This window comes from Moschus berezovskii, chromosome 1, assembly GCF_049115385.1.
Source record: "Moschus berezovskii isolate FMDL1 chromosome 1, NW_MosBer_1.0, whole genome shotgun sequence".
In the NCBI taxonomy this organism is placed as follows: Eukaryota; Metazoa; Chordata; class Mammalia; order Artiodactyla; family Moschidae; genus Moschus; species Moschus berezovskii.
The window spans coordinates 111,597,718-111,625,198 of record NC_142460.1 but is presented as its reverse complement, the minus strand read 5'-3'; the positions used below and the strand labels follow the sequence as shown (position 1 = coordinate 111,625,198).

The 27,481-nt window shown below is 40.9% G+C and overlaps 1 long non-coding RNA gene across 2 annotated transcripts in view; it reads left to right on the top strand.

The window, feature by feature from the left end:
* The window catches only part of LOC148778815 (uncharacterized), a 668,381-nt gene extending 643,170 nt beyond the window's left edge, over positions 1-25,211 (top strand). For both annotated transcript variants that reach the window (XR_016038095.1, XR_016038094.1), the window contains one exon: positions 22,797-25,211. This is a non-coding gene — a long non-coding RNA (uncharacterized LOC148778815). The remainder of the gene's footprint in view (positions 1-22,796) is intronic.
* The last annotated feature ends 2,270 nt before the right edge of the window (positions 25,212-27,481 follow it).

Genomic DNA, 27,481 nt, shown 5'->3' with positions numbered 1-27,481 from the left:
TCAGAAGCCACAGAATGCACTATAATAATGCACAGCCAACTTAGAACTACTGAAGGTAATTGCGGGGGAGATTTAGTGTAGATACTAGAAACCTGTGGATAGTTCTATCCCTTGACCATGTATATGACTTAAATCTTCAACCTACAAATTGGGTCTCAAACCTCACACTAATTCTTTATCACAAATTGTCCAAAGTTGGTTCTACAGTTTTCAGAGAGAGCAAAGCAAAAATCTACTCCTGAAGGGTATGCTCATCCATTCTACACTTTTTTTTAGCATTATTGGATATTTATTTGTTATGTTGTTGGGGTAATACTGGGCATAGAATTACAACAAAAGTGAAATTTGATTCTTTTCTGAAGGGAAGGAATTCATTGTTTAAGTGGGGAGATAGATGTATAAACAGATAATGATGGCAGCCTGACTAGGACCAATAGAGATAGGGAAGAAAAGGCCACATGCAGCTGGCATTTGAGTTAGTTTTTGAAAGATGAATATTTTACCAGGTGGAGATTGTATGATAGGGATTATATTCATCCCAGGGAGGGGAAATGTTCTCAGACTGCCTCCCAGCCTGTCAATTTAATATTTGCTAAGTACCTATCAAGGATTCAGTGTGGGGTTAGGTGGTGTGGTGATTATGAAGAAATAGAAGATGACTTGCTATTAGTCTTCAGAATGTCTACTTGTAATGAGTAAATTACATTTTCCACACACTTCTGACAGTGACTAAGAGGTCATGACTATAGCTCCTAATGGTGTGTTACAACATGAATTCTGGGATTATAAGAGAACGTGATTATGCAAGTCAGAGGACCAGGGCAAGCCTCCCAGATGGAGTAGGGCCTGATCTGTTCTCGGAAAACTGGGCTGGGATTTGGTCGGTGGAGAGCATGCTTCGGCAATCCAGCCACAAACATATTTTGAGTGCCTACCATGTGTCAGGTTCACGAAGAAGGAAGCAGTGTGGGGGTCAAGAAAAAGCTGTGATTGAAGATGTGCGAATTTGTGAGAAAACCTGGCTAGACCAGTAAGGTGGAGTGAGAAATTGTAGGAAAGCAGTACAGAGGAAAACAAGATTGGGCAATGCAACTGGAGCTGGATTAAAGGGTGTTCTGAAAGGCAGTGGCTTTTATATTTGGAATTTATGAAAATGGGGTACCACTGAAGGTTTTTCAGGCTGGGAGGAAGCTAATTAAAGAAGGACATAAAGAAAATTCATTTTCCTCATGGAATGTAATAGCTGGAAGGAATTGTAGAGATTCCTGTTCTCATCACCCCCTCCAGATTCTCGTCCCACTGCCATCATTCAACAGAGAAAACAATTACAGCCTAAAGAGGTTATATAATGTGCTTAAGCCGAAATACAGGAATCTTGCCTCCATTTGATGCTCCTTCTCTGCATCTCAGTGGTGTGTGTGTTCCATAGGCTGACTGGCAGGACACTAAAGGGAGAAGAAGCCTCAGTGAATGCAGTATCCTGGCATAGGACCACCCAGGTTGAATGTGGAAGGGAGGGCTATACTCAGCCTATGCTACAACTGTTGAGGCCCAAGGCAAGCTGCCCCCAAATGTGGCTTAATGGCATATTGACTATTTTGAACTAAAGTTACTTGAGAAAGCGCTAATGGAAAAAAAAATGATATTAAAAAATACTACTCTGACCCTGCATCCTCTTTCACCCTGAAAGTGGGAACTAAATCCTCCTTGTGAATATATCTTCTTTCTACCAGGAGGATAAAAAGCATCTTTATCACCAGAGTTAGGGTATTCAAGGCTAACAAAGCTGTATAAACAAACTTTGTTTTTCATCAGTCTGCTACCCCAATCACAAGCCCCTTTGTTTTGCTAGATCTTCATTAATAATTGTTTCTTTGTCTAAAAATGATATATAAACAGCCTGCTTTGGTCATTTCAGGGATTCCATTGCTATGAGATCTCCTTGCATTCAAATTATATTTCTTTCCCTCCTGTTAATCTGTCTCATGTCAATTTAATTATTAGGTCAGCTAAAATAACTCAAGAGAGATGGGAAGGGGGATTTATAACGCCCCAGTAGATGACATAGTTGGCAGGATATTGACTGGACCCTGATTTCCCTTCCCAACCCCAGGCTGCTGCAGATGAGAGATCCTGGAATCGCTAGCAAAAGCCAGTAGCAAGTAACAGCTTCTTTACACATCAGCTCCCCTGATTCTTCCTGCGGGGTCTGAAGGAAGGGAAAAGTCATGATAGTCCTTTTTCTCTCATTCTAAATTTAGATTAGCAGGAGAAAATATCTGTGGAACTGGTTCTTGGGGACCTAGTGACTCTGACATTTGGTAAATGAGTACTCTCAATTTTTACTGATACTTTTCTCCCTAAGATGGTCATTGTTTTTCTTTGTCTGTGTCTAATGTTTCATTTGTCATAAGAAGGAAGAACCATAGGGAAGAACATCAGGCACAGACCCTCATACACTTGCTATCCAAGCTGGCCCCACACACAGAGTGGTAAGATAACAGTTTGCTTCAGACAGACTTGCCTCTATTTAGGTAAGCTTTGCTCTGCACCCCCTATGTGAGAACTGTATGAGGTTTTTCCTTCCATCTGGTTCTGTGTCCTGAGAGCTTGGCTCTGTGATGACTGGTAATGTTCTGTCTGATCTTTGCATCCAGATGTACTGGGATGCATCTGGTAGGCAGTTAAATAGATTAGGGTTTCACAACACAGTGTCATAAGCAGCAATCTGGCCATTCTAGCTCTCACTGGAATTTGTCATAAGGAGTTCTAGTTCTTATGGAGCTTTTGTCATCTCAAGTTTGTTGCTTGTTTGTGATAGAAATCTTAAGGGAAATCAACCTTGAATATTCTTTAGAAGGACTGAAGCTGAAGCTCCAGTATTTTGGTCATCTGATGTGAGTTGCTGACTCATTGGAAAAGTCCCTGATGCTGGGAAAGATTGAGGGCAGAAGGAAAAGAGGGTGTCAAAGGATGAGATGGCTGGATGGCATCACTGATGTAATGGACATGAATTTGGGCAAACTCCAGGAGATGGTGAGGGACAGGGAGGCCTGGCGTGCTGCACTCCTTGGGGTTGCAAAGAGTCAAACGTGAACTGGGCGACTGAACAACCACAATTGTGGAAAAGCCCCATTCCAGTAGCTCCTGCTGGTGTCACAGATTGGCAGGTCTATGACTGGAGGAATGCCACATTCTCAGGGGAAGCTGGAGATACCATCTTCACTATGCCATTCTTCCCCCTGTAGCAATGAAGGGCTTTTACTTTTTTAAATTAACTCTGAGAGTGAACTTTCTTGACCTTGTGAGAGAAAGATACACTCTCTGAGATATCTTTCACATATTTGGTTAAGCCATAAAAAAGCTATCAGTTTGAGTTGCTATTTGAAATTAACATAAGATCCTACTCATCAATGACCAAATGATAGATTCTTGAAATTGGCTATATTTGAAAGGAAAAAAACAAAGTTGAGTGTTCTCACAATAAACAGCTGTCATAGTAGTATTTATGGGAGGATAAAATTGAAAGAAAACCACACAGGCATAACAACAAGTCTTAGGGAATCCCTTATTAAGATGAAAGAACAGAAATTAAATTTATAGATCCAATGTAAATACTCCCTCTTAAAAAAATTCTCTATCTTCTCAGCATTTCTTCAGGCTCTTGTAAAAATAAGAGATTGATCATCAGGAAGCCAATATTCAAGGACTAATAGAAACAACTATCTTTATCTTATAAATCTCTACAGAAACAGAAATGCAACTCTATAGAAACAAGTCAAGTCCTTCCTATCTTTACCAATCCCCAAACCTTGCCTATTCCTCTCAAAATGCTTGTAGATAGTATAAAATACTAGGATGTTGGAACAAAATTGGGCCTGTACTTAGGCAAAAAAATATTGTAGTAATTATCTAAGACTTCTGATAGTAGACAAATATACTTCAAAACTCCTAGGAGAAATCTTACAATTTCTTTTTTCTCTGTCTCTTACTTACAAATTTAATCCTGTCTTTGAAGTGTAAACACAGCCCACCATCATCTGAGACTGAGCCCAGATTAACTCAATTGGTAGAAGCTGAAATTTAAAAAAAGAAAAAAGTGGGGAAGAGGTCTTATTACTCACAAAGCTAAAAGCACTTTCTTGCCCAAACTCTATATTTTACAGCCGTCTTAAGATTATTAATCAAATGAAAATTTAGATCCTAAAACTCTTCCACAAATAAGAAAGGATTTTATCTATTTGAGTGAGTGAAGTTTATTTATTCCAACCATTATTTATAAACTAGTGAGTTGTTATTGATTCATTACTAAAGTTTTAAAATGAAAACTATGATATATCTCTGTGTCTACCTGTATGTGTGTATGTTTATGTATGTACATTGTGAAATTTTCTACCTTTGAATGTTATTGTCAAAATTAACTTTTAAAAGGGCTCTATTTAATTAGCTTAAAGATACGTATCTATAAACTAAGTACAGTTGATCCTTGAACAACACAGGTTTGAACTGCATGGGTCCTCTTATATGCAGACTTTTTTCAGTAAATATATATACCATACTACCTGATTCGTGGTTGGTTGAATCCATAGATGTGGAACCAAGGATATGGAGGGCCAAGAGTTAAGTTGTACATGGATTTTTTATTTTGTGAGGTGTCAGCACCTCTAACCTCCACGTTGTTCAAGGGTTAACTATATTTCTAAATCTCAGAGATAAAATAAAAACTAACCCAAATTTTTTGAGTTCACATGACCTAGGATGCATGTTCAGTCCCTCAGTTGTGTCCAACTCTTTACAACCCCATGGACTGTAATCCTAGCCCTCCAGGCTCTTTTGTCCATGGAACTTTCCAGGGGAGAATTTCCTACCCCAGGGCATCTTTCCTACCCAGTGAGAACCTTTATCACTTGTGTCTCCTGCATTGGCAGAAGAATTCTTTACCACTGTGCCACCTGGGAATCCCATGATCTAGGGTAATCTTTGGTAAATAAAACTAATTTTAAGCTTGTTGCTTTAATTAATACAGGAATATCTTCAGTGTTATCAGCATCAAATATAATGCAGATAAACAACTTTTGTTCTGTCTGGGTTAAGTAATCAAATGGTCTCATGTCTCTGTTGCAAAGTTTGTCAGAAATAGCAACAACAAAACTGAAGATAGTGACTGACTCTCAGTGTCCGAGGTGACTGACAGAAGAGGGTCCATTGGGATAAACAAGGATAGAAAATGAAAGATGTTTAACAAATTCAAACACATGAATATTTGTAAATAGTGTTGAAAGGAAGTTAGGAACAGGTATTTAGATTTGATAATTTTAAAAAGTTAATTAGTCCTTATATTAACAAAATTGATCTTGGTAGACTCTCAACTGCCCCTAGGGATGTGGTGTATACCTTTGACTGTGCCTTGAACAAAAAATACTTGGACACTTACATTTTAGCCTTCAGGGATCAAATGACCTTAAAAAACAACTAGACTTTAAATAAACAGGAGTAGACCACATAAAATTATTCCTTAGTATAAATAAAGAATATATGGTTTAAATAATTTAATTACCTTTTTCTGACTTTGGTTGTCCTTATAATTTTTGCACAGTGTGTAATTATAGAATGTATACTTAAGGCTATTTATGTGCTAATATACATTTCTTTTTTCATGTACATTTATTATTAATACATACATTTTTTCTCATTTAAGTGTATAGGTGTGTGTCTATAACAAAGAGAGTGAATATTCATAAACTCTATTCACATAACTGCACAGTAATTTTTCATTCGTTTAAACTGAGTTGGGATTTATTTATATGGCTTATATGATTACATTTGAGGAAGGCTAAGTAGCAGAAATATTATAACATAGACAATGGTATTAACATATTCAGATCTGCAACTCAGCCCTCCCTGCTTTACACATGTAATTAGGTTGTTTCCATGGTAATGATCTAATTATGGACTTCTCCTTGGCCTTGTGTAATCACATTTGCTGCATTTTGGCAGAGATGTTTTCCTTATTTTGTTGAACTGCAACACTTGACAAGATGTTCTCGCTTAAGAGGAATAATGATTTTTCTTGGGAGAAAAAAGAAAAAAGCAAAAACAGTTCCTTCAAAGGTGACTTGAAAAGGATTATACATATTTGAAAAATCATGCCAGCATTAAAATATCTATTACCCTTGAAAGCCTGATCTATTTTTATCTTTTGTGTGTGTGTGTGTCATTACTTATGAAACTCTTAGGAGGTTCTGATTTTTAAAAATCATGTATGCTATTTAAGTATATTATTTTCATGGGGCTTAGGAGCTTGAAGGAAATGTTAGGTCAAGAAAGAGAAAGCTTCAGCGATCTTGGCAAAAAGAGAACTGGAGACTGTATTCAGTGAAAATATTATATTGCAATTGGCAAGGCTACTCATGAAAAGATATTTGATTAAGGTTTCTATGGCAGTAGGAAACACCTGAAAAAATCAATTAAGGCTTATTTCGGCAGGAATTCAAATGCAGTCCTTTATTCACATGCAGAAGAAGACAGGAGGTCAAGTGCTTGTAGGAGAGACAGCTTTATTATCACGTGATCCCCCCTGAAAACTCTGGAATATTACAAGAATAAAAGTTTACCTCTTTTATATGTATAAAATGCCACTGTGCTATACAGCATTTTGTATGGGAGATCTTTATAGCCAGAAGAAAACATATACTGAGTGGTGAAGGCTCCTTACTCTGAGAGTTATCAAGGCTTATGGGCTCCAAATGGCACAGTGTCTGGGTACCAGTAACCCGGGACTAGTCATTGAAAGCACTCTCCTTTAGGTGTAACAGAGGTAACTGTAAATCCAAAATTAGTGTATCAGAGTTCCAGGGACCCAGCATATTGAAATTAGATATCTGAAGATCATTTTGCAGGGAACAGAGTGGGTAGATACAGGGTTTATTTTTTGTAACCTAACTGAAAATTAAAGGGCACAGATATAGTATGGTGCTTGGTAATAATCATAACAATAACTAATTTTTTATTTATAGCAAAGCAACCTTCATAAAATATCATATGGTTTGGTTTTAGACTTACATAATGTTATTTTCCTAGGGGGAAAAGATATTAATGAAATATTTAGTTATTATTTGAAGAAGGTTACTCCTTGGAAGGAAAGTTATGACCAACCTAGATAGCATATTAAAAAGCAGAGACATTACTTTGCCAACCAAGTTCCGTCTAGCCAAGGCTATGGTTTTTCCAGTGGTCATGTATGGATGTGAGAGTTGGACTGTGAAGAAAGCTGATTGCCGAAGAATTGATGCTTTTGAACTGTGGTGCTGGAGAAGACTCTTGAGAGTCCCTTGGAGTGCAAGGAGATCCAACCAGTCCATTCTAAAGGAGATCAATCCTGGGTGTTCATTGGAAGGACTGATGCTAAAGCTGAAACTCCAATACTTTGGCCACCTCATGCGACGAGTTGACTCACTGGAAAAGACTCTGATGCTAGGAAGAATTGAGGGTGGGAGGAGAAGGGGACGACAGAGAATGAGATAGCTGGATGGCATCACCGACTCAATGGACATGAGTTTGAGTGAACTCCGGGAGTTGGTGATGGACAGGGAGGCCTGGCGTGCTGTGATTCATGGGGTCGCAAAGAGTCGGACACGACTGAGCGACTGAACTGACCGAACTGAACAGGGATTCATTAAATGTATTCATTCTTTGAAATGTATTCATTCTTTGAAAAAATATTTATTTACTACTTATGATGCACTGGGCAATGTACAAGGTCCTGAGAATAATCAATGAATCCTATAGACACAATTGCTGCTCTCAAGTTATTTATTATTTTGTAGAGAAAACAGAAAAAGGCAATGGCACCCCACTCTGGTACTCTTGCCTGGAAAATCCCATGGACGGAGGAGCCTGGTAGGCTGCAGTCCATGGGGTCGCTGAGTCGGACACGACTGAGCAAATTCACTTTCACTTTTCACTTTCAATGCATTGTAGAAGGAAATGGCAACCCACTCCAGTGTTTTTGCCTGGAGAATCCCAGGGATGAGGGAGCCTGGTGGGTTGCTGTCTATGGGGTTGCACAGAGTTGGACATGACTGAAGCAACTTAGCAGCAGCAGCAGCAGAGAAAACAGGAAAGAGGATAGGCTAATTTCAACAGTGGGCAAAACGGTCCACGGTAGGGAGTCATTGGAGGAAATGGGAGCATAGAAGAAGGGGTGTGATGGGTCCAACATTGGGAACGTGGATCAGCAGCTGAAAACAACCACCAGTAGGACAGTCTAAGGAGATCCTGGGCAGTGAGAGAGGGGATGATGAGAGATGAGACTGGAGTGCACACAGAGCATCAAAACACTTGTAAATCATGCCCACAAGCTGGGATCCCAGCACAATTGGAATCCATTAAAAGGTTTCAAGCAAGGGAACAACATGGTCTGATTGTCGATGCCTGCTGCTGCTACTTTTGGCATAGAGTTTCGAAGCAGTGATTTTAGAAGAATCAATCCAATGCTTTACATTCTGAAGTACACAGACTATGAGCTGTGATTTTAGAAGTGTGGTTTTCCTGAGCCAGTTTCCCTCCTGAGGACACTACATAGTCCTCCACAAGGGCGTTCGGAGTTCTGTTTCACTACAACGATGTGGTTTGTTTTGTGTTTGTAGACTTGTGTACAATGTGAATACACAGGTATGTAGCAGTGAATTTTCTTTGATTAGTCAGAACCCTGTCCTATCCACCAGCTGGTTGGTTAGAAACTCTATCATTTCAGTTCAATCAGTTCAGTCGCTCAGTCGTGTCCACCTCTTTTCAACCCCATGTACTGCAGCATGCCAGGCCTCCCTGTCCATCACCAACTCCCAGAGTTCACTGAAACTCATGTCCATCGAGTCGGTGATGTCATCTCATCCTCTGTCATCCTCTTCTCCTCCCGCCTTCAATCTTTCCCAACATCAGGGTCTTTTCCAATGAGTCAGTTCTTTGCATTAGGTGGCCAAAGTATTAGAGTTTCAGCTTTAGCATCAGTCCTTCCAATGAATATTCAGGACTGATTTCCTTTAGGATGGACTGGTTGGATCTCCTTGCAGTCCAAGGGACTCTCAAGAGTCTTCTCTAACACCAGAGTTCAAAAGCATCAATTCTTCGGCGCTCAGCTTTCTTCACAGTCCAACTCTCACATCCATACATGACCACTGTTAAAACCATAGCTTTGACTAGACGGACCTTTGTTGGCAAAATAATGTCTCTGTTTTTTAATAAACTGTCTAGTTTGGTCATAGCTTTTCTTCCAGGGAGCAAGTGTCTTTTAATTTTATGGCTGCAATCACCATCTGCAGTGATTTTGGTTGCTCAGTCGTGTTCAACTCTTTGTGACCCCATGGACTGTAGCCTACCAGGCTCCTCAGTCCATGGGATTTTCTAGGCAAGAGTCCTGGAGTGGGTTGCCATTTCCTTCTCTGGAGGATCTTCCTGACCCAGGGATTGAACCCGGGTTTCCCACATTGTAGGCAGATACTTTACCGTCTGAGCCACCAGGGAATCAGAAACTCTTTAGACATCTTTATTCTCACCATGAATCCCCACTCCCAATAGGTCAAGCCAGAAGTGTGTTGGGGCCTGCCACAGAGAAGGATGTGGGTTTGCATGAGTCATGGTGGATGAGAGTGAATGATGGTTTGAAGGAGTCATAAAGCATTGGAAGCATGGCAGTGAATGGCTTTCATCTTCTCTGCTCTTTTTTTGATTACGCTAAGGGCAGTTTTTTATCCAGAAGCATATAGCGGGTGGCAGTGTTTTAAGTACTTTAAGGCCACAGTCAAAATAAAGCAGCTCTTGCTCTGTTTGGTGGACAAATCTCCCAAACATGGAAAGAACAGAAATTTGCTGTTGTGAGTCAGAAATATGCCTAAGGGAAAAAGAAGGTCAGAAATCTGTTATTTGGTTATAGAATACATTTTCTCTTAAGGGTTTCCTGGGGAATGTAGGCCTGAAATTTGGTATTCTCATAAGGAAATTTGACAATATTTTCCAATGAACAATTTTGCTTACTAGAACAATGCTAACTTAAAGAATTCTTTGTGTTTAATATTGGTGTATAGGTAATATTGATGTATTGAAGAAAGGTTATCATGCATTTATGTAATAAGTACTACATTTATTTACTAATTGCTTAGCATCTGTCAGATACTTGGTATAACTGAATTTAAAAAGCCATGATCAGAAGTTCATTGTAGACTGTATAGTTAAATGTAAGATAGTGTAATAAGTATGGTTACAAAATATGCTTAAAAGAACACAGGTAAGGATATTTAAACTAACTTTGCGGGTTGGAGCAGGAGGTAATTAGTAACTGGATTGCAATCTTTGTCTCCAAAATTCTTAATGTTGTTGCTTGGTTGCTCAATAGTGTCCAACTCTATGTGGCCTCGTGAACTGTAGCCCACCAGGCTCCTCTGTCCATGGGATTATCCAGGCAAGAGTACTGAAGTGGGTTGCCATGTCTTCTTCCAGGGGATCTTCCCAACCTAGGGATCCAGCCTGCGTCTCCCACATTGGCAATCAGATTCTTTACTGCTGAGCGACCTGAAAAGACCAAAGTTCTTAATAGTTTAAATCTCATTGTAGTAAAACTATGCTATGTGAAAACCATAGAGTAACCAAGATAACTCAGGAGTTAATAGAAAATTAATCATTTAGAAGAATCCCTTGAAACTAGTCATGTTGGTAGAAAAAGCAAGAGAATTCCAGAAAAACCTCTACTTCTGCTTTATTGACTATGCTAAAGCCTTTGCCTATGTGGATCACAACAAACTGTGGAAACTTCTTCAAGAGTTGGGAGTACCAGATCACCTTACCTGCTTCCTGAGAAATCTGTATGCAGGTCAAGAAGCAACAGTTAGAACTGTTGGAAACAGTTCCATTCCTGTTTGGAACAAATTCATGGAACAGTGAACTGGTTCCAAACTGGGAAAGAGGTACATCAAGGCTGTATATCATCACCTTGCTTATTTAACTTATATGCAGAGTACACCATGTGAAATGCCAGGCTGGATGAAGCACAAGCTGGAATCAAGATTTCTGGGAGAAATATCAATAACCTCAGATATGCATATGACAGCACCCTTATGGCAGAAAGTGAAGAGGAACTAAAGAGCCTTTTGATGAAAGTGAAAGAGGAGAGTGAAAAAGCTGGCTTAAAACTCAACATACAAAAAACTAAGATCGTGGGAGAGAACAAGATGGCGGAGGGGTAGGTGGATGTGGAGTACATCTCTCTCCACGGATGCATCAGGAATACACCTTCAGACACAAAAGTGCATGCAGAACACCAGCTGAGAGCAGACAGGAGTATCTGACCAGCGGAAAAGAATATATCGAACCATGCAAAACTAGGTAGGATGAAGGAATTAGGGGAAAAACATGAGTGTTAGTAGGACTGGCCTTGCCCTCGGTGGGTGGGGGAACTGAAGCAGGGGTCTGATTCCCACATTGGGGCAATTGTCTGCATCAGAGGAGGAACAATTAAGGCTGAGAGTGAAACAGCATATCTGTGAGAGCCTAAATGGAATGAGAATCAAACAGTCCTTGCCGCAGCCATACATACCCTGGACAGGGGTGCCAGTCCCCTGGAAGGTGCAGCGGCTGGGAGCTGGAGTTCAGGGATTGTGGAGCAATCCCAGGGCAGGAACTGCTGTTGACTGCAGAAAGACGGATCGAGAGGATGTGAGGGAGGATATTGTGGTGGGAAATGCCTGTGGAGGAAAGCCAGGCAGCCATGGAAGCAAGGCAATACTGCTGAGTATATGTAGGGGGTAGAGCCATCACTATAGCCTCTCTCCCCCAACAGGCCAGCACTGGCAGCTTAACAATAGAGAGGCTGGCCCATCAAACACCTGACCACTGAACTACAGATTGGGACCCTACCCAGGGTGCCCCTTTAAATGCCTGATGTGCCAATCAACAGAGTAGGACCTCATCCAGGGGGGTCCCCTCTATGTATCTGACGCACTGAACAACAGAGAAGGAAGCCAGGCAAGGGAGCCCTTTAAGTGCCTGAATGGGTGGAGCTAAGGTGAAAGACTGGCCAAAGAGGCCTTCTGATCACCAGTTACAAGAGGCTTGAAAAAAAGACTTTGATAGAGCCATAACTCCTGTGGCAGAGGCAGTCCATGTCCCTAATACTTGGTGCTGCCAGGGTCTCTGCAAGCCAAGTAGCTGTGCCACCTTCACACTCAACTCTCTCTGGGACAGAGCTGCCACAGGCAAAAAAAGTCTTGTGTCTGTGCACATAGGATCACTTTGGTAGCGTCTGACTCTTTGCAACCCTGTAGACTGTGGCCTACCAGGCTTTTCTGTCAGGGAGTGGGGTTCTCCAGGCAAGAATACTGGAGCGTATTGACCAATACTGGTTGCCATACCCTTCTAGAGCACTATATTTCCTGCTGCCCTAGCTGCCAACTCCTCTGAGTACCTGGTGCTGCCAGAACCCCTGCAACCCAAGCAGCTGCATCACCTCCACACATGGCCCTCACAGGGGCAAAACCAAGTCCTCCAGGGTAGCTCAGGAGTAAAACCTGCGGACGGCCCACATGCTGAGGTAGAAATAAAGCCACAGTTGAAACCCATAGGCAGTCTGGCTAAGGAAGATGACCCAAAACCTTCCCACCAGCTGTACAAGCTGCAGATTAAATCCACACATTGAAGCAGACAGTCTGTGTCTATGAAATATATAAAAGGTCATTGAGAGCTCCCACAAAAGAAAATGAACTATTTCTGATAGCTGTGGACATTGGAGGCAAGAACACACAGGAATAGGACCAGATTAGAATCTGAGCTGCCTCCACAGCAAGTCCAGAGATCAGCACAGTGTTGGAGGGCATCCTAGGGAGATGAGGTGGATTGTGACTGCCAGAGAGGAAGAAGACTCTGACAGCAGTGACTTAAGAAAAATATTTATTATTCATGTCTTGACTTGTTCTGTAGATTCTTTTGGATATTTTTTTTCTTTTTTTCCCCCTCTGTTGTAGTTGTAATTTTATTGGCACTATGAAATCTAATTATGTTTTTGAGCTTTTAATTTCTCTTTTTTTTCCCCCTCAAACACATTTTTTAAATTGTTGTTATAAACCTCTCCCTCTTTTGCAGTTCTGTGGAGTTTTCCTTTTTTTCTGTTTTTAATTTTAATTTTTTAAACCTATTATTATTTTTTCTACATTTATTCCTTTGTTTTTCCTACTGTTCTTTCCCCCTTGCTGTTAATATTTAATGGCTATAAATCTTCACAATGGTGTGATCACTCACCTGGAGCCAGACATCTTGGAATGTGAAGTCAAGTGGGCCTTAGAGAGCATCGCTACGAACAAAGCTAGTGGAGGTGATGAAATTCCAATTGAAAAGTGCTGCACTCATTATGCCAGCAAATTTGGAAAACTCAGCAGTGGCCACAGGACTGGAAGAGGTCCGTCTTCATTCCAATCCCAAAGAAAGGCAATGCCAAAGAACACTCAAACTACCGCACAATTGCACTCATCTCACACACCAGTAAAGTCATGCTCAAAATTCTCCAAGCCAGGCTTCAGTGATATGTGAACCGTAAACTTCCAGATGCTCAAGCAGGTTTTAGAAAAGGCAGAGGAACCAGAGATCTAATTGCCAACATCTGCTGGATCATGGAGAAAGCAAGAGAGTTCCAGAAAAACATCTATTTCTGCTTCATTGACTATGAGAAGCCTTTGACTGTGTGGATCATAATAAACTGTGGAACATTCTGAAAGAGATGGGAATCCCAGACCACCTGACCTGCCTCTTGAGAAACCTGTATGCAGGTCAGGAAGCAACAGTTAGGACTGGACATGGAACAACAGACTGGTTCCAAATAGGAAAAGGAGTACGTCAAGGTTGTATGTTGTCACCCTGCTTATTTAACTTCTATGCAGACTACATCATGAAGAACGCTGGGCTGGAAGAAGCACAAGCTGGAATCAAGATTGCCGGGAGAAATATCATTAACTTCAGAAATGAAGATGACACCACCCTTATGGCAGAACGTGAAGAGGAACTCAAAAGCTTCTTGATGAAAGTGAAAGAGGAGAGTGAAAAGGTTGGCTTGAAGCTCCACATTCAGAAAACTAAGATCATGGCATCTGGTCCCATCACTTCATGGGAAATAGATGGGGAAACAGTGTCAGGCTTTATTTTTGGGGGCTCCAAAATCACTGCAGATGCTGATTGCAGCCATGAAATTAAAAGACGCTTACTCCTTGGAAGAAAAGTTATGACCAACCTAGATACCACATTAAAAAGCAGATACATTACTTTGCCAACAAAGGTCTGTCTAGTCAAGGGTATGGTTTTTCCAGTGGTCGTGTATGGATGTGAGGGTTGGACTGTGAAGAAGGCTGATTGCCAAAGAATTGATGCTTTTGAACTGTGGTGCTGGAGAAGACTCTTGAGAGTCCCTTGGACTGCAAGGAGATCCAACCAGTCCATTCTGGGGAGGATTGATCCTGGGTGTTCATTGGAAGGACTGATGCTAAAGCTGAAACTCCAATACTTTGGCCACCTCATGCGACGAGTTGACTCATTGGAAAAGACTGTGATGCTGGGAGTGATTGGGGGCGGGAGGAGATGGGGACGACAGAGAGTGCGATGGCTGGATGACATTACTGACTCGATGGAGGTGAGTTTGAGTGAACTCTGGGAGTTGGTGATGGACAGGGAGGCCTGGTGTGCTGTGATTCATGGGGTCACAAAGAGTCAGACATGACTGAGTGACTGAATGGAACGAATGGAACGGAAATCTTCTTTATCTATCTCTATTTAACATTGCATATCTATTCTTTCTTTCCTTTCCTCTCAACATATTTGTTAGTTTTGTTTTCATTGCTTTATTCCCCAATTGGCACCTTGCTTTAGTTTTGTTTTCCAGTTTCTGCTTTAGTTAGTTTTGTTCTTAACTGCTGAATACAATTTTTGGTTTCCTTTGTTCGCTTGGTCTATCTACTGTACTTTATTTTTGTTGGACTCTTTTGACTTTGCCCATGGGTGCATATGTGTATGTGTATATTCCATTATTTTAATTATTATTTGCCTGATTTTGTAACTGCCATTTGTCTGGGTCATCTTTGGTTTCTCATTTTTGGATTTTTGTTTTAATCTCACTTAATGCCATAACAAACCACTTGTGGAATCTTCATTTCTGACCAGAGATCGAGCCCTGAGCCTTTGGAGTGGGAGCACTTACTCCAAGACCCTAGACTACCAGAGAACTAACCATCAGTCAGTCAGTTCAGGTGCTCAGTCATGTCCGACTCTTTGCGACCCCATGAATCACAGCACACCAGGCCTCCCTGTCCATCACCAACTCCCGGAGTTCACTCAAACTCATGTCCATCGATTCAGTGATGCCATCCAGCCATCTCATTCTCTGTTGTCCCCATCTCCTCCCGCCCCCAATCCTTCCAGCATCAGATGCTTTTCCAGTGAGTCAACTCATCGCATGAGGTGACCAAAGTATTGCAGTTTCAGCTTTAGCATCAGTCCTTCCAATGAACACCCAGGACTGATCTCCTTTAGAATGGACTGGTTGGATCTCCTTGCAGTCCAAGGGACTCTCAAGAGTCTTCTCTAACACCCCAGTTCAAAAGCATCAATTCTTCAGTGATCAGATTTCTTCACAGTCCAACTCTCACATCCATACATGACCACTGGAAAAACCATAGCCTTGACTAGACAGACCTTTGTTGGCAAAGTAATGTCTCTGCTTTTTAATATGCTATCTAGGTTGGTCATAACTTCCCTTCCAAGGAGTAAGCGTCTTTTAATTTCATGGCTGCAATCAGCATCTGCAGTGATTTTGGAGCCCCCAAAAATAAAGTCTGACACTGTTTCCACTGTTTCCCCATCTATTTCCCATGAAGTGATGGGACCAGATGCCATGATCTTAGTTTTCTGAATGTGGAGCTTCAAGCCAACCTTTTCACTCTCCTCTTTCGCTTTCATCAAGAGGTTTTTGAGTTCCTCTTCACTTTCTGCCATAAGGGTGGTGTCATCTGCATATCTGAGGTTATTGATATTTCTCCCGGCAATCTTGATTCCAGCTTGTGCTTCATCCAGCCCAGCGTTTCTCATGATGTAGTCTGCATAGAATTTAAATAAGCAGGGTGACAATATACAGCCTTGACGTATTCCTTTTCCTATTTGGAACCAGTCTGTTGTTCCATGTCCAGTTCTAACTGTTGCTTCCTGACCTGCATACAGGTTTCTCAAGAGGCAGTTCAGATGGTCTGGTATTCCCATCTCTTTCAGAATGTTCCACAGTTTATTGTGATCGACACAGTCAAAGGCTTTGGCATAGTCAATGAGGCAGAAATAGATGAATTTCTGGAACTCTCTTGCTTTCTCCATGATCCAGCGGATGTTGGCAAGTGGATCTCTGGTTCCTCTGCCTTTTCTAAAACCTGCTAGAACATATGGAAATTCATGGTTCACGAATAGTGAGAACTCACCCAAAGGAAACCACTGGAATACAAGACCTAGCATCACAAAGCCACCAGTGGCACTCTGTGCAGGACACCTCATTTAAACAATGAACAAAACAAAAATACAAACCCAGTCATCAGGAGACAGGATTACCACCTCACTCAACCTTGCCCATCAGAGGAAAAGCAAACAAATAAACAAAAACTCAGCAGAAATCTCACCCTATAGGAAGCTTACACAAACCACTGGACCAACCTTAGGAGGGCAGAAACCAAAAGGAAGAAATAATTCAACCTTGAAGCCTGCAAAAAAGAGATAACTCAAACACAATAAGTTAAAAAAAATAATGAAAAGGTAGAGGAATACTACACAAATGAAGGAACCAACTAGAAACATAGAAGTCCAAATAAGTTATGAGGAAATAGGCAAGCTGCCTGAGAAAGAATTCAGAATAATGATACTAAAAATGATCAAAAATCTTGAAAACAAAATGGAGAAAATGGAGGAATCAATTAACAAAGACCTAGAAGAATTAAAGAATAAACATACAGAAACAAACAACAAAATTACTGAAATTAAAAATACTCTAGAAGGAATCAATAGCAGAATATCTGAAGCAGAGCGGATCAGTTAGCTGGAAGATAAAATGGTGGAAATAACTTCTGAAGAGCAGAATTAAGTAAAAAGAATAAAAAGAACTAAGGATAGTCTCAGAGACCTCTGGGACAATATCACATGCACCAACCATTAAACTATAGGGGTCCCAGAAGAAGAGGAAAAGAAAGTGTATGAGAAAATTTTTGAGGAGATTATAGTTGAAAATTTGCCCAACATGGAAAAGGAAATAGTCAAGTCCAAGAGGCACAAAGAGTTCCATACAGGATAAACCCAAGGATAAACATGCCAGGACACATACTGATCAAATAAAGACTAAACACAAAGAAAGAATATTAAAAGTAGCAAGGGAGAAGCAACAAGTAACATACAAGGGAAACCCCATATGCTTAACAGCTGAATTTTCAGCAGAAACTCTGCAGGCCAGAAGGGAATGGCAGAATATATTTAAAGTACTGAAAGGCAAAAATTCACAACCACGATTACTGTACCTGGCAAGGATCTCATTCAAAAGTGATGGAGAAATAAAAAGCTTTTCAGACAAGCAAAGTTAAGAGAATTCAGTACCACTGAAGCAGCTTTACAACAAATGTTAAAGGGATTTATATCATCGAGAAATACAAGAGAAGAAAAAAGATCTAGACAATCAACCCCAAACAATTAAGAAAATAGCAATAGGAACATATATATCAATAATTACTTTAAATGTGAATGGATTAAATGCTCCAACCAAAAGACACAGACTGCCTGAATGGATATAAAAATAAGACCCACATATATGCTGTCTACAAGAAACCCCGTTCAGACTTAAGACACATATAGACTGAAAGTGAGAGGATGGAAAAATATATTCCATGCAAATGGGAAGCAAAAGAGAGCTGGAATAGCAGTCCTCATATCAGACAAAATAGACCTTAAAATAAAAAAGATTAAAAGAGATAAGGAAAGACACATACATAATGATCAAGGGATCAATCCAAGAGGAAGACATAGCAATTGTAAATATCTATGTACCCAACATAGGAGTACCTCAATACATAAGACAAACACTAAGAGACATAAAAGGAGAAATTGACAGTAACACAATAATAGCAGGTGACTTTAACACTACACTCACACCAATGGAGAGATCATCAAAACAGAAAATTAATAAGGAAACACAAATCTTAAATGATACGTTAGATGAGATGGGTCTCATTGAGATCTTCAGGACATTCCATCCAAATACAGAAGTATACACCTTCTTCTCAAGTGCACAAGGAACATTCTCCAGGATAGACCACATTTTGGGTCACGAATCAAGCCTCAGTAAATTTAAGAAAATTGAAATCATATCAAGCAAAAAAACTGTACACGGAAAATTATTAGACACTGATGAAAGAAACAAAGATGACATAAACAGATGGAGAGATATTCCATGTTCCTGGGAAGGAAGAATCAATATTGTGAAAATGACCATGTTACCAAATGCAATCTACAGATTCAATGTGATCTCTATCAAATTACCAATGGCATTTTTTACAGAACAGGAACAAAAATGTTCACAATTTATATGGAAACATAAAAGACCCCAAATAGCCAAAGCAGCCTTGAGAAAGAAGAATGGAACTGGAGGAATCAAGCTTCCTGACTTAAGATTATACTACAAAGCTACAGTCATCAAAAAGTATGGCACTGGCACAAAAACAGAAATATAGACCACACAAACCCATGAACCTATGGGTACCTTATTTTTGACAAAGGAGGCAAGAATATACAATAGGGCAAAGACAGCCTCTTCAATAAATGGTGCTGGGGAAACTGGACAGCTGCATGTAAAAGGATGAAATTAGAACACTTCCTAACACCATACATAAAGATAAACTCAAAATGGATTAAAGACCTAAATGTTAAGACCAGAAACTGTAAAACTTTTAGAGGAAACCATAGACAGAACACTCTATGACATAAATTAAAGCAAGATCCTCTATGACCTACCTCCTAGAGTAAAGGAAATAAAAACAAAAATAAACAAGTGGGACCTGATTAAACTTGAAAGCTTTTGCACAGCAAAGGAAACTATAAGCAAGGTGAAAAGACAACCCTCAGAATGGTAGAAAATAATAGCAAATGAAACAACTGACAAAGGATTAATTTCCAAAATATACAAGCAGCTCATACAACTCAATGCCAGAAAAGCAAACAACCCAATCAGAAAGTGGGAAAAAGACCTAAAGAGACATTTCTCCAAAGAAGACATACAGATGTCTAACAAACACATGAAAAGATGCTCAACATCACTTATTATTAGAGAAATGCAAATCAAAACTACAATGAGATATCACTTCACACCAGTCAGAATGGCCATCATCAAAAAATCTACAGTAAATGCTGGAAAGTGAGTGGAAGAAAGGGAATGCTCTTGTACTGATGTTGGGAATGTAAATTGATATAGTCACTATGGAAGACAGTATGTAGATTTCTTAAAAAGCTAGGAATAAAACCACCACCTGACCCAGCAATCCGACTCCTATGCATATACCCTGAGGAAACCAAAACTGAAAAAGACACATGTATCCCCTTGTTCATTGCAGCACTATTTATAAGAGCTAAAACATGGAAGCAACCTAGATGTCCATTGACAGATGAATAGATAAAGAAGTTGTGGTACATACACACAATGAGATATTACTCAGCCATAAAAAAAATACCTTTGAGTCAGTCAGATGAGGTGGATGAACCTAGAACCTATTATACAGAGTGAAGTGATTCAGAAAGAGAAGGACAAATATCGTATTCTAGCACATATTTACTGAATCTAGAAAAATGATGCTGAGGAATTTATTTACAGGGCAGCAATGGAGAAACAGATACAGAGAATAGACTTATGGACATGGGGAGAGGGGAGGAGAGGGTGAGCTGTATGGAAAGAGTAACATGGAGACTTAGTTCATTTCAGTTCAGTTCAGTCGCTCAGTCGTGTCCGACATTTGTGACCCCAAGAATCACAGCACGCCAGGCCTTCCTGTCCATCACCAACTCCTGGAGTTCACTCAAACTCATGTCCATCGATTCAGTGATGCCATCCAGCCATCTTATTCTCTGTCATCCCCTTCTCCTCCTGCCCCCAATCCCTCCCAGCATCAGAGTCTTTTCCAGTGAGTCACCTCTTAGCATGAGGTGGCCAAAGTATTGGAGCTTCAGATTTAGCATCAGTACTTCCAATGAACACCCAGGACTGATTTCCTTTAGAATGGACTGATTGGATCTCCTTGAAGTCCAAGGGACTCTTAAGAGTCTTCTCCAATACCACAGTTCCAAAGCATCAATTCTTCAGCGCTCAGCTTTCTTCACAGCCCAACTCTCACATCCATACATGACCACTGGAAAACCATAGCCTTGACTGGACAGACCTTGGTTGGCAACGAAACGTCTCTGCTTTTTAACATGCTATCTAGGTTGGTCATAACTTTCCTTCCAAGGAGTAAGCGTCTTTTAATTTCATGGCTGCAATCAGCATCTGCAGTGATTTTGGAGCCCCCCAAAATAAAATCTGACTGTTTCCACTGTTTCCCCATCTATTTCCCATGAAGTGATGGGACCAGATGCCATGATCTTTGTTTTCTGAATGTTGAGCTTCAAGCCAACTTTTTCACTCTCCTCTTTCACTTTCATCAAGAAGCTTTTGAGTTCCTCTTCACGTTTTGCCATAAGGGTGGTGTCATCTGCATTTCTGAGGTTATTGATATTTCTCCCGGCAATCTTGATTCCAGCTTGTGCTTCTTCCAGCCCAGCATTCCTCATGATGTACTCTGCATAGAAGTTAAATAAGCAAGGTGACAACATACAGCCTTTTCCTATTTGGAACCAGTCTGTTCCATGTCCAGTTCTAACTGTTGCTTCCTGACCTGCATACAGGTTTCTCAAGAGGCAGGTCAGGTGGTCTGGGATTCCCATCTCTTTCAGAATGTTCCACAGTTTGTTGTGATCCACACAGTCAAAGGTTTTGGCATAGTCAATGAAGCAGAAATAGATGTTTTTCTGGAACTCTCTTGCTTTCTCCATGATCCAGCGGATGTTGGCGATTATATCTCTGGTTCCTCTGCCTTTTCTAAAACCTGCTTGAACATCTGGAATTTCTCAGTTTACGTACTGCTGAAGCCTGGCTTGGAGAATTTTGAGCATGACTTTACTGGTGTGTGAGATGAGTGCACTTGTGCGGTAGTTTGAGCATTCTTTGGCATTGCCTTTCTTTGGGATTGGAATGACGACTGACCTTTTCCAGTCCTGTGGCCACTTCTGAGTTTCCAAATTTGCTGGCATAATGAGTGCAGCACTTTCACAGTATCATCTTTCAGGATTTGAAATAGCTCAACTGGAATTCCATCACTTCCACTAGCTTTGTTTGTCGTGATGCTCTCTATGGCCCACTTGACTTCACATTCCAAGATGTCTGGTTCTAGGTGAGTGATCACACCATCGTGACCATATGTAAAATATATAGCCAATGGGAATTTGCTATATGGCTCAGGAAGCTCAAGCATGGGCTCTGTATCAACCAAAAGGGGTGGGATGAGGAGAGAAATGGGATTGAGGTTCAAAAGGGAGGGGATATATGTATACCTCTGGCTTATCATGTTGAGGTTTGACAGAAAACAACAAAATTCTATAAAGCAACTATCCTTCAATAAAAAAAAAAAAACAAAAATAAATAAAACTAAGACCATGGCATCCGGTCCCATCACTTCATGGCAAATAGATAGGTAAAAATGGAAGTAGTGACAGGCTTTATTTTCTTGGGCTCAAAAATCACTGCAAATGGTGATGGCAGCCATGAAATTAAAAGATGCTTGCTCCTTGGAAGAAAAACTATGACAAACCTAGACAGCATATTGAAAGGCAGAATCATTTCTTTGCTGACAAAGGTTCGTCTAGTCAAAGCTATGGTTTTTCCAGTAGTCATGTACGAATATGAAAGTTGGACCGTAATAAAGGAGAGCTCCAAAGAACTGATGCTTTTCAACTGTGGTGTTGGAGAAGACTCCTGAGAGTTCCTTAGACTGCAAGGAGATCAAAGCAGTCAATCCTAAAGAAAATCAGACTTGAATATTCATTGGATGGACTGATGCTGAAGCTGAAACTCCAATACTTTGGCCACCTGATGCAAAGAACTGACTCATTGGAAAAGACCCTGTTGCTGGGAAATACTGAAGGCAGGAGGAGAAGGGGCCAACAGTGGATGAGATGGTTAGGTAGAATCACCAACTCAATGGACGTGAGTTTGAGCAAGCTCTGGAAAATAATGAAAGACAGGGAAGCCTGGCATGCTGCAGTTTATGGGGTCACAAAGAGTCAAACACAACTGAGCGACTGAATAGAACTGAACTAAAGGTGATAGAATTGGTCTCTTAGTTTTCCATATATTAATTCAAAACATGTTGAGTCTCTATATTTCAGGCACTATTCCCAAGCTTGGGATTGCAGAGATAAACAAGATTGACCGTCTTTTCTGGCTAACTTAAGACTTAATTTGTAGGGGATGCCATGACTTAAGAATTCTACCTGCTCTGCTTTGTGTAAAGACAATTGTGTTATTCAGATGTACAGCAAAGTGATTCAGTTTATACATATATATAAAACTTTTCAGATTATTTTTCTTTATACGTTATTATAGGATATTGAATATAGTTCCCTGTGTTATATAGTAAATCCTTATTGCCTATCTATTTTATTTACAGTAGTTTGTTAATTCCATACTCCACGCTGACGCGACGCGAGAGACGGCGGCCCCGGCGGCGCAGACGCGACGCGAGAGACGCCGGCCCCAGCGGCACGAACCATGCAAAGAGGTGCGGCCGTGAGGAGCTACCCTACGCCTGAGGCCAGGGCCGGCGGCCGAGAGGAGCTGCCCCACGTCCAACAGGCGGTGGCTGCGCGGGCGCAGGAGGGCCGAGAGGAGCTACTCCGCGTTCAAGGTCAGGAGGGGCGGCCTTGAGGAGATACCCCTCGTCCAATTAAGGTACAGCGGCTGCACTTTGCTGAAGCGGCTGTGAAGAGATTTTCCACGACCAAGGTAAGAGAAACCCAAATAAGACGGTAGGTATTGCTAGGGGGCATCAGAGGGCGGACAGACTGAAATCATAATCACAGGAAACTAGTCGACCTGATCACATGGACCACAGCCGAATGTGGTCCACTGGAGAAGGGAATGGCAAACCACTTCAGTATACTTGCCTTGAGAACCCCATGAACAGTAACAAAGGGCAAAATGATAGGATACTGAATGAGGAATTCCCCAGGTCGCTAGGTGCCCAGTATGCTACTGGAGATCAGTGGAGAAATAACTATAGAAGGAATAAAGGGATGGAGCAAAAGCAAAACCAATACCCAGTTGTGGATGTGACCAGTGATAGAAGCAAGGTCCGGTGCTGTAAAGAGCAATATTGCATAGGAACCTGGAATGTTAGGTCCATGAATCAAGGCAAATTGGAAGTGGTCAAACAGGAGATGGCAAGAGTGAATGTCGACATTCTAGGAATCAGTGAATTAAAATGGACTGGAATGGGTGAATTTAACTCAGATGACCATTATATCTACTACTGTGGGCAGGAAACCCTTAGAAGAGGTGGAGTAGCCATCATGGTCAACAAAAGAGTCTGAAATGCAGTACTTGGATGCAATCTTAAAAATGACAGAATTATTTCTGTTCGTTTCCAAGGCAAACCATTCAATATTACAGTAATCCAGGCCTATGCCCCAACCAGTAATGCTGAAGAAGCTGAAGTTAATCGGTTCTATGAAGACCTACAAGATCTTTTAGAACTAACACCCAAAAAAGATGTCCTTTTCATTATAGGGGACTGGAATGCAAAAGTAGGAAGTCAAGAAACACCTGGAGTAACTGGCAAATTTGGCCTTGGGGCACGGAATGAGGCAGGGCAAAGGCTAATAGAGTTTTGTCAAGAGAATGCACTGGTCATAGCAAACACCCTCTTCCAACAACACAAGAGAAGACTCTACACATGGACATCACCAGATGGTCAACACCAAAATCAGATTGATTATATTCTTTGCAACCAAAGATGGAGAACCTGTATACAGTTAATGAAAACAAGACCAGGAGCTGACTGTGGCTCAGATCATGAACTCCTTATTGCGAAATTCAGACTTAAATTGAAGAAAGTAGGGAAAACCACTAGACCATTCAGATATGACCTCAATCAAATCCCTTATGATTATACAGTGGAAGTGAGAAATAGATTTAAGGGACTAGATCTGATTGATAGAGTGCCTGATGAACTCTGGACGGAGGTTCGTGACATTGTACAGGAGACAGGGACCAAGACCATCCCCATGGAAAAGAAACGCAGAAGAGCGAAATGGCTGTCTGAGGAGGCCTTACAAATAGCTGTGAAAAGAAGAGAGGCGAAAAGCAAAGGAGAAAAGGAAAGATATAAGCATCTGAATGCAGAGTTCCAAAGAATAGCAAGGAGAGATAAGAAAGCCTTCCTCAGTGATCAATGCAAAGAAATAGAGGAAAACAACAGAATAGGAAAAACAAGAGAGCTCTTCAAGAAAATTAGAGATTCCAAGGGAACATTTCATGCAAAGATGGGCTCGATAAAGGACAGAAATGGTATGGACCTAACAGAAGCAGAAGATTTTAAGAAGAGGTGGCAGGAATACACAGAAGAACTTACAAAAAAGATCTTCACGACCAAGATAGTCACGATAACGTGATCCCTGACCTAGAGCCAGACATCTTGGAATGTACTAACAAAGCAAGTGGAGGTGATGGAATTCCAGTTGAGCTATTTCAAGTCTTGAAAGATGATGCTGTGAAAGTGCTGCACTCAATATGCCAGCAGATTTGGAAAACTCAGCAGTGGCCACAGGACTGGAAGAGGTCAGTCTTCATTCCAATCCCAAAGAAAGGCAATGCCAAAGAATGCTCAAACTACCGCACAATTGCACTCATCTCACACGCTAGTAAAGTCATGCTCAAAATTCTCCAAGCCAGGCTTCAGCAGTATGTAAACCGTGAACTCCCAGATGTTCAAGCAGGTTTTAGAAAAGGCAGAGGCACCAGAGATCAAATTGCCAACATCCGCTGGATCATGGAGAAAGCAAGAGAGTTCCAGAAAAACATCTATTTCTGCTTCATTGACTATGCCAAAGCCTTTGACTGTGTGGATCACAATAAACTGTGGAACATTCTGAAAGAGATGGGAATCCCAGACCACCTGACCTGCCTCTTGAGAAACCTGTATGCAGGTCAGGAAGCAACGGTTAGAACTGGACATGGAACAACAGACTGGTTCCAAATAGGAAAAGGTGTACGTCAAGGTTGTATATTGTCACCTTGCTTATTTAACTTCTATGCAGAGTACATCATGAGGAACTCTGGGCTGGAAGAAGCACAAGCTGGAATCACGATTGCTGGGAGAAATATCAATAACCTCAGATATGCAGATGACACTACCCTTATGGCAGAAAGTGAAGAGGAACTCAAAAGCCTCTTGATGAAAGTGAAAGAGGAGAGTGAAAAGGTTGGCTTGAAGATCAACATTCAGAAAACAAAGATCATGGCATCTGGTCCCATCACTTCATGGCAAATAGATGGAAAAACAGTGGAAACAGTGTCAGACTTTATTTTTTTGGGCTCCAAAATCACTGCAGATGCTGATTGCAGCCATGAAATTAAAAGACGCTTGCTCCTTGGAAGGAAAGTTGTGACCAACCTTGATAGTATATTAAAAAGTAGAGACATTACTTTGCCAACCAAGGTCCGTCTAGTCAAGGCTATGGTTTTTCCCGTGGTCATGTATGGATGTGAGAGTTGGACTGTGAAGAAAGTTGATCGCCGAAGAATCGATGCTTTTGAACTGTGGTGTTGGAGAAGACTCTTGAGAGTCCCTTATACTGCAAGGAGATCCAACCAGTCCATTCTAAAGGAGATCGATCCTGGATGTTCATTGGAGGAACTGATGCTAAAGCTGAAACTCCAATACTTTGGCCACCTCATGCGACGAGTTGACTCACTGGAAAAGACTCTGATGCTGGGAAAGTTTGGGGGCGGGAGGAGAAGGGGACGACGGAGAATGAGATGGCTGGATGGCATCACCGACTCTGTGGACATGAGTTTGAGTGAACTCCAGGAGTTGGTGATGGACAGGGAGGCCTGGCGTGCTGTGATTCATGGGGTCGCGGAGAGTCGGACACGACTGAGCGACTGAACTGAACTGAACTTATCCCTAACCCCTCCCTTTCCCCTTGGTAATCATAAGTTTGTTTTCTATGTCTGTGAGTCTGTTTTCGTTTTGTATATTGATTCATTTTAATCTTATTTAGAGTCCCTATATAGTGCTATCAGGTTTCCCTGGTGGCTCAGTTGTAAAGAACCTGTCTGACAATGCAGGAGCTGCGGGAAACTCAAGTTTGATCCCTGGGTGGAAAATTTCACCTAGAGGAGGAAATGGCAACCCACTCCAGTATTCCTGCCTGGGAAATCCCATGAACAGAAGAGGGCTATAGTCCATGGGGTCACAAAGAGTCGGACATGACTGAGCATGAGAATGATGATGATGATATAGTGATATATTTTTTACTTTCTCTGCTTGACTAATTTCATTAGTATGATATTCTCTAGGTCCTTCCATGTTATTGAAATTGTCAATGATTCATTGTTATATAATGGCTGAATAATATTCCATTCTGTGTATATATATATATATATATATAACATCTTCTTTATCCATTCATCTGTTAATGGACATTTAGGTTGCTCCCATGTCTTGGCTATTGTAAATAGTGCTCCCATGAACATTGGGGTGCATGTATCTCTTCAAATTAAATTTTTCATTTTTCCTACATATATGCCTGGGAAAGGGATTGCTGGATTAAAATGTAGCTCTTTTTGCAGTTTTTAAGGAAGTTCCATATCGTTTTTCATCATGGCTGCATCAATTTACTTTCCCACAACAGTGTAGGAGGGTTCCCATTTCTCTACACATAAATGCTGGTTCCCTCCAACATTTATTATTTGCAGACTTTTTAAGGATAGCCATTCTGACTGGTGTGAAGTGATACCTCACTGTGATTTTGATTTGTATTTCTCTAAAATTAGTAATGTTGAGCGTCTTTTTGTGTGCCTGTTGGCCATCTGTATGTCTTCTTTGGAGAAATATCTATTTAGACCTTCTCCTGACTTTTTGATTGGGTTGTTTGGGGGTTTTCTTATATATTTAAAAATTTTTTATACAATTTTAAAGGTTATACTTCACTTATAATACAGAAGAACCAGCTCTTTTGAATTCCAGTAAGGTCTATATTTTTATTCCAAGCTGCATCCTAGACCCTTCAAATAGCTGAGAAAACTCCACAAGTGAGAGTTCATTCTATTATGAACAGATCATCACCATTT